Genomic DNA, 9,061 nt, shown 5'->3' with positions numbered 1-9,061 from the left:
GTCACTCCCGTCTCCCCGGTCTCCGGCCGCACTCCGCGCTCACCTGGCCTGTGACCGTGCCTTTCTATCTGGCACCCGACCCCGGGTGGAGTCTCCAAACCCAGCAGATCCCCGCGGTGCGCTCCCGCACCTCTCCTCCCGGGGGAAGAAGGTGAGTCTCCCCGGATCTGCCGCTTGTTGGGTCCCTGCTGGAGGAGCTGTGGCCTGACTGTGCCGCGGATCACGGTCTATGGCAACCCCGAGCTGAGAGCCCGCGCCTGGGCTCCGTCTCTGCAGCCGGCTTCCCTGCTCCGATCCCTGGGAGCTCTGCCGCACTCAGGCACCCCCGGTCTTTCTGTGACCCCGAAGGTCCTGAGACCACACTGTCCCGCGAGGGTTCCACCCCCCACTTCGCCACCAGAGTGACGTCCCTCAGCGGAGCAGACTTTTAAAAGTTCCGATTCTGTGCTCCGCGGCTCTATCACTTGCCAGAAGCGGCCGACGGAGGCCCCCCCCCCCCCGCCGTCTATCCTCCCGAATATCGCCTCGGATTCACTTCTCCGCAGGTCCTACCTTCCAGAAAGTGGTCGCTTTTCTGTTCAGAGAGTTGTTGCTCTTCTTTTCTTTGATCTCCTGTTGAGTTTGTAGGTGTTCAGAATTGTTTGATCCCTATCCAGCTGAATTCCTGAGAGGAGACGAAATCCAGGTCTCCTACTCCTCCGCCATCTTGCTCCGCTCCCCCCCACTATATCATTCTTAAAGGGTCTATCCAACAAGAAGATCTAACAATTGTAAATATCTATGCCCCCAACATGGGAGCAGCCATATACATAAGCCAACTGTTAACCAAAATAAAGAGTCATATTGATAACAATACGTTAATTGTAGGAGACCTCAATACTCCACTCTCAGCAATGGACAGATCATCTAAGCAGAAAATCAACAAGGAAACAAGAGCTTTGAATGATACATTGGACCAGATGGACCTCATAGATATTTACAGAACATTCCACCCTAAAACAACAGAATACTCATTCTTCTCGAGCGCGCATGGAACTTTCTCCAAAATAGACCACATACTGGGTCACAAATCAGGTCTCAACCGATACCAAAAGATTGAGATTATTCTCTGCATATTCTCACACCACAATGCTTTAAAACTGGAACTCAATCACAAGAAAAAATTTGGCAGAAATTCAAACACTTGGAAGCTAAAGACCACTCTGCTCAAGAATGTTTGGGTCAACCAGGAAATCAAAGCAGAACTTAAACAATTCATGGAAATCAATGAGAACGAAAACACATCGGTCCAAAACCTATGGGATACTGCAAAGGCAGTCCTAAGGGGGAAATACATAGCCATCCAAGCCTCACTCAAAAAAACAGAAAAATCCCGAATTCACCAACTAACTCTACATCTTAAAGAACTAGAGAAAACACAACAAACGACGCCTAAGCCATGCATTAGAAGAGAAATAATTAAAATTAGAGCAGAAATCAATGAATTAGAAACCAGAAACACAGTAGATCAGATCAACGAAACTAGAAGTTGGTTCTTTGAAAGAATTAATAAAATCGATAAACCACTGGCCAGACTTACCCAAAAGAAAAGACAAAGGACCCAAATTAATAAAATTATGAATGAAAGGGGAGAGATCACGACTAACACGAAGGAAATAGAAACAATTATTAGAAATTATTATCAACAACTATATGCCAATAAACTGAGCAATCTGGATGAAATGGAGGCCTTCCTGGAAACCTATAAGCTGCCAAGACTGAAACAGGAAGAAATTGACAACCTGAATAGGCCAATAACCAGTAACGAGATTGAAGCAGTGATCAAAAACCTCCCAAAAAAACAAGAGCGCAGGGCCTGATGGATTCCCTGGGGAATTCTACCAAACATTCAAAGAAGAAATAATACCTATTCTCCTGAAGCTGTTTCAAAAAATAGAAACAGAAGGAAAACTTCCAAACTCATTCTATGAGGCCAGCATTACCTTAATCCCCAAACCAGGCAAAGACCCCATCAAAAAGGAGAATTTTAGACCGATATCCCTGATGGATATGGATTCCAAAATCCTCAACAAAATCCTAGCTAATACGATCCAACAATACATTAAAAAGGATCATCCACCACGACCAAGTGGGATTTATCCCCGGGATACAAGGGTGGTTCAACATTCGCAAATCAATCAATGTGATAGAACACATTAATAAGAGGAGGGAGAAGAACCATATGGTCCTCTCAATTGATGCAGAAAAAGCATTTGACAAAATACAACATCCTTTCCTGATTAAAACTCTTCAGAGCATAGGGATAGAGGGATCATTCCTCAAGTTCATAAAATCCATCTATGAAAAACCCACAGCGAATATCATCCTCAATGGGGAAAAGCTGAGAGCCTTTCCCTTAAGATCAGGAACACGTCAAGGATGCCCACTCTCGCCACTATTGTTCAACATAGTACTAGAAGTCCTAGCAACAGCAATCAGACAACAAAAAGAAATGAAAGGTATACAAATTGGCAAAGAAGAAGTCAAACTCTCTCTTTTCGCAGATGACATGATACTTTATGTGGAAAACCCAAAAGACTCCACCCCCAAATTACTAGAACTCATACAGCAATTCAGTAATGTGGCAGGATACAAAATCAATGCACAGAAATCAGCTGCTTTCTTATACAGTAACAACGCAACTGTAGAAAGAGAAATTAGAGAAATGATTCCATTTACAATAGCACCAAAAACCATAAGATACCTCGGAATAAACCTAACCAAAGAGGTAAAGGATCTATACTCTAGGAACTACAAAACACTCATGAAAGAAACTGAAGAAGACACAAAAAGATGGAAAAATATTCCATGCTCATGGATTGGAAGAATAAACATTGTTAAAATGTCTATGCTACCCAGAGCAATCTATACCTTCAATGCCATCCCGATCAAAATTCCAATGACATTTTTCAAAGTGCTGGAACAAACAATCCTAAAATTTGTATGGAATCAGAAAAGACCCCGAATCGCCAAGGATATGTTGAAAAAGAGAAACAAAGCTGGGGGCATCACGTTGCCCGATTTCAAGCTATATTACAAAGCTGTGATCACCAAGACAGCATGGTACTGGCACAAAAACAGACATACAGACCAATGGAACAGAATAGAGAACCCAGATATGGACCCTCAACTCTATGGTCAAATAATCTTTGACAAAGCAGGAAAAAACACGCAATGGAAAAAAGACAGTCTCTTCAATAAATGGTGCTGGGAAAATTGGACAGCCACATGCAGAAGAATGAAACTCGACCATTCTCTAACACCATTCACAAAGATAAACTCAAAGTGGATGAAAGACCTCAATGTGAGACAGGAATCCATCAAAATCCTAGAGGAGAACATAGGCAGTAACCTCTTTGACATCGGCCACAGCAACTTCTTTCAAGATACATCTCCAAAAGCTAGTGAAACAAAAGCAAAAATGAACTTTTGGGACTTCATCAAGATAAAAGGCTTCTGCACAGCAAAGGAAACAGTCAACAAAACAAAGAGGCAACCCACAGAATGGGAGAAGATATTTGCAAATGACACTACAGATAAAGGGCTGGTATCCAAAATCTGTAAAGAACTTCTCAAACTCAACACCCAAAAAACAAATAATCAAGTCAAAAAATGGGCAGAAGACATGAACAGACACTTCTCCAAAGAAGACATACAAATGGCTAACAGACACATGAAAAAATGTTCATCATCATTAGCCATCAGGGAAATCCAAGTCAAAACCACATTGAGATACCACCTTACACCAGGTTAGAATGGCAAAAATGGACAGGGAAAGAAACAACAAACGTTGGAGAGGTTGTGGAGAAAGGGGAACCCTCTTACACTGTTGGTGGGAATGCAAGTTGGTACAGCCACTTTGGAAAACAGTGTGGAGGTTCCTCAAAAATTTAAAAATAGAGCTACCCTAGGACCCAGCAATTGCACTCCTGGGTATTTACCCCAAAGACACAGATGTAGTGAAAAGAAGGGCCATATGCACCCCAATGTTCATAGCAGCAATGTCCACAATAGCCAAACTGTGGAAAGAGCCAAGATGCCCTTCAACAGATGAATGGATAAAGAAGATGTGGTCCATATATACAATGGAATATTACTCAGCCATCAGAAAGGATGAATATCCAACTATCGCATCAACATGGATGGGACTGGAGGAGATTATGCTAAGTGAAATAAGTCAAGCAGAGAAAGTCAATTATCATATGGTTTCACTTATTTGTGGAACATAAGGAATAGCATGGAGGACATTAGGAGAAGGAAGGGAAAAATGGGCGGGGGGGAATTGGAGGGAGAGATGAACCATGAGAGACTATGGACCTGAGAAACAAACAGGGTTTTAGAGGGGAGGGAGGAGGGGGGATTGGTTAGCCCGGTGATGGGTATTAAGGAGGGCACGTACTGCATGGAGCACTGGGTGTTATACGCAAACAATGGATCGTGGAACAGCACATCAAAAACCAATGATGTATTGTATTGTGACTAACATAACATAACAAAATTTTAAAAATAAATAAATAAATAAAATAAAAAACAACAACAAAGTAGATAGAGCAGGCCTTAGTGAGAAGCAGGCATGAGCAGATGAGGGAAGGAGCTATGAGGACACTGGTGGAAAAGAGTTTCCCAGACAGTAGGAAAAGCCAGTATAAAGGCCCTAAGATAGGATTCAAAGAAGAGCAAAGATGCCACTGTAGGTAGAAAGGCCAAGAGAGGAAGCAGGAAGACCAAGTAGAAAGTGATTGCAAAATCTACAAAAGAGGAAAGTGGCTTAAAGATCAGGGTAGTAGCTGTGCAGGTACTGAGAAAGGGTCCGAATGTGAACATATTTTAAAGGTAGAGACAACAGGACTCAACAGTCAACGTGGGGAGTGGGAGGAAAACAAAAGAACCAAACACGATTCCACTGTTTTACCTGAAGCACCTGGAGATACTCTGGTGCATTAACTGAGATGTACCTGTTCCATGAACTAACATTTAGGTAATTTCTGGGTTTTCTCTATTATAAATGATCCTACAAAGATTACCCTCTTACATGTATCTTTGTGCACACCCAGTTGGGTTTCCCACTGAACAGTTTCACTTGTCTCTCACCTTTGGAACGAGCTGATCTAATCTAACCAACCAGGGAGGACAGGTGTGTGCTCAGGATGCACAAAGAAACCAGTGAGCTAAACTAAATGAAGCATGAAGAAAAGGTAGTCTTTTCTCTTTTGTATTTTCCCTTTCTACATCATCCCATTCCCCAATTAATACTGTGCATGATAAAACCAAATAACAGCTAACATTTCTGAGCACTCAAGAGCCAGACATGATGTTAAGTGATTTATAAGCATTATCTCCCTTTTACCCTCATAACAACATTATAAAGTAAATCTTATGTCCATTATATAGATAAGAAGCAAAATAATTCCTTGGAGGGACTGAATGTTCCCCCGTGGTCACACAGTAAGTGATGGAACTTAGATTTTACCTGGACAGTCTGACCCTGGAGACCACACCCTCAACCAGTTGTACTATGTATGCATCATTTAAATATAAATAAGCTCCTATATTATCCCTGTGATTTTTTTTCCTAGCACAAGCAATTCCATTTACAGTAAAGATAATGCCTAGCCCCCTAAAAGGCAGTGCAGGGTAATGCAAAGGGCATAGGCTTTAGAATTAACTCCTTCTGGTTGTGTGATCTTGGATAAACTGCTTAACCTCTCTGAATCTCAGAAAAGTGGGTCAGGACCCTGAGAAAATGAGACGTAGCCTGGCTAATTTTCTAGAGGGACTTGTGAGTATAAAAACCTTTTAAAGATTAATATAACACTGTATGTTAAAAATACTTCAATTTTAAAAAAAGAAAAAGAAAACTCTTAAGGATCTTAGATCCAAGTGTCCTGTTTATGGCTAAAGACTGGCAATAAAGTCCAGAGTCTCTACTGGTGAAATCTAGAGCATTCTGTTCACTCCTTGAGGTCCCCTTGTTATAAATCAGTTGCCTTTGACATTCAACATCCTCCCTATCTCCCTTCTTCACAACCTCCTGCCTATCCTGTGTTAGAGCTGTCCCTGAAGGCACTGCAAGATTTAAGGGCCATGGAGAGGTTTGCCTTAGAGTCAAAAGATGAGAACTCTTATCCCAACTCAATCCATGGAATTACCATGTGACTGGTACAAGCCCTTAGCACTCTCTGGGCTTCGATTTCCTCATCTCTAAAAATGTCAGCTGACTAAACAAACTAAATTCTCTCTCAGAACGAACATCCTACAACTCTATCTCTAGTAGTGATGACAAGATGGGAAGGAAGAGAACGGTGGACATGGCGAACATGAAGAATCTGGTTTCCTACCTATATTTATTGATTTGTCAGAGGCCACAGTAGATTGCCTCTCTGGAGTAGATGAGCAACTGTTGTTCATGCAGCGAAAGCCCTTTTTTGCCTGAAGAAACAAAATGTCCTGGGAAATTTCACAAAAATTGCTCTTAAATTGTCTAAAGAGCTACAAATTCACACCAAGCAGGGCATTACATGAAGCCCAAGATCCCAAATGTTGCCTATGAGTATTTCTCCCCAATGAAAATTTCTACAACACTTCAGAGATGTGTCCTGGGCCGCTGTGGTTTAACAATCAATTGTGTCAAAGGCCAAAGAGCACACGTGGCTGGAGCTGACGTAGGTCTAACTCCAAATCCAGGGAGCTGATTTGTATGTGAATATGGGTCTCTGCCCAGAGGAGCATTAGGTGCTGAAAACAGAACTCTGGGAGGATTACATCAATCCCCCCACCCCCACCCAGCCCAAGGCCCCTCCATCCCACCCAGTCAGACTCCCAGAAACACACACACACTCATGCACACAAACCCCACATCCACCCCACTCTGAGAACCATCACTGCTGAACAAACAGGGTGATAGAAGGAGACCCAGAGTAGGAGCCGGGATACTGTGGTTCTGGCCTGACAACTGGTGGATCTTGACCCTGGAAATGGTCTTTGGGCCTTAACCGCACTATCTGTAAAATGAAACAGCTGGACTTGAACTTGGTAACTCTGACAACCTATGATTTTTGCCTGACCCCCTGAGGAGCTATGCTGGCTTTTTCCAGGCTCTACCAGGCTCTGGTAGCTACAATTTTTGTCTGTTCTGCACAATTTCCCAATTGTGGAAGGATCTTTGAGCATCTCTTCCCCCTGCTCCATGTGGTCCCTGTAGGAGGCATTAGCCCCACCACCCTGGCCACAGTGATTTGTTCAAGGCTGAGCAGGTGAACTCAAAAAGAATATATCAGATGCTCGTCTCGTCTTTCTGTTACCTATTGCTGAAGACCAAAATGCCCTGAAACTTAATACCTTTAAATGATACCACTTTATTCTCTGTCATGGTTCTGTAGTGGGGCTTTCAGTCATGTGGAGGCTGGACTGGGCTGGAACACCCAGGACGCTCGCTCACAGCCGGTATGTTCACTCATGGTGGTTGTGGGTGCTGGGTAGCAGCTGAAGGCTCAGCTGGGACTGCTGACTGAGCATCTCACTTCTTCCCCATGGTCTCTCCATGTGGCCTGGGCTTCTTAGGGCATGCCAGCTGTGTTCCAAGAGGGAGCATTCCAAGCAGACAAGTCCCAATTTGCCAGTGAATAATCAAGCTTCTGTTTACATCATGCTTGCTAAAGTCCCATCAGCCAAAAAAAAAAAATCACACATCCAAGCCCAGTCACTGAGGGATGACATGATACAAGAGCATGAATACCAAAAAGCATAGTTCTTTGAGGGTCACCAATTAACTAATAAATTTCCTTTTGTATTTAACGCTGGTTTGAGTTACTATCACTTGTTGCCAAAAGACTCATGATTAATATAGAGTTAAAAGATCTGAATTCATGAAAAGTACAGCATAGGGAATACAGTCAATAATATTATAATAACCTGTATGGTGACTGCACTTGTGTTTGGCATTTCATAATGTATACAATTGTCGAATCACTATGTTGTAGTCGAATCACTATGTTGTACACCTGAAACGAATGTCAACTATACTTCAATTAAAAATAAACAAACCTTTGGGCGCCTGGGTGGCTCAGTTGGTTAAGCGACTGCCTTCGGCTCAGGTCATGATCCTGGAGTCCTGGGATCGAGTCCCGCATCGGGCTCCCTGCTCGGCAGGGAGTCTGCTTCGTCCTCTGACCCTCCTCCCTCTCATGTGTTCTCTCTCTCTCATTCTCTCTCTCTCAAATAAATAAATAAAATCTTTAAAAAAAAATAAAAATAAAAATAAACAAACCTTAGCACAATTTTTTAAATTTTTTATTTAAAATCAATTTAGTTCACATATAGTGTATTAACAGTTTCAGGGGTAGAATTTAGTAATTTATCAGTTGCATATAACACCCACTGCTCATTACATCACGTGCCCTCCTTAATGCCCATCACCCAGTTACCCCATCCCCTACCCTGCTCCCCTCCAGCAACCCTCAGTTTGTTTCCTATGGTTAAGGGTCTCTTACAGTTTGCCTCCCTCTCTGTTTTTATCTTATTTTATTTTTCCTTCCCTTCCCCTATGTTCATCTGTTTTGTTACTTATATTTCACATATGAGTGAAATCACATGGTATTTGTCTTTCTCTGACAAACACTTAGCATAATACTGTCTAGTTCCATCCACATTGTTGCAAATGGCAAGAGTTCATTCCTTTTAATAGCTGATTAATATTCCATTATACACACATACACACACACACATACATACACACACACATATACCACATCTTCTCTATCTGTTCATCTGTCATTGGACATCTAGGCTCTTTCCATAATTTGGCTATTGTGGACACTGCTGCTATAAACATAGGGATGCATGTGCCCCTTAGGATCACTATTTTTGTATCCTTTGGATAAATACCTAGCAGTGCGATTGCTGGGTCACAGAGTAGTTCTATTTTTAACTTTTGGAGGAACTCCATACTGTTTTCCAGAGTGGCTGCACCAGCTTGGATTCCCACCAACAGTTAACACAATTTTTTTTAAAGCCCTGTATTCAG

This window comes from Phoca vitulina, unplaced genomic scaffold (genome assembly GCF_004348235.1).
Source record: "Phoca vitulina isolate PV1807 unplaced genomic scaffold, GSC_HSeal_1.0 scaffold6, whole genome shotgun sequence".
NCBI lineage: Eukaryota > Metazoa > Chordata > Mammalia > Carnivora > Phocidae > Phoca > Phoca vitulina.
This window is presented reverse-complemented; position numbering follows the sequence as displayed.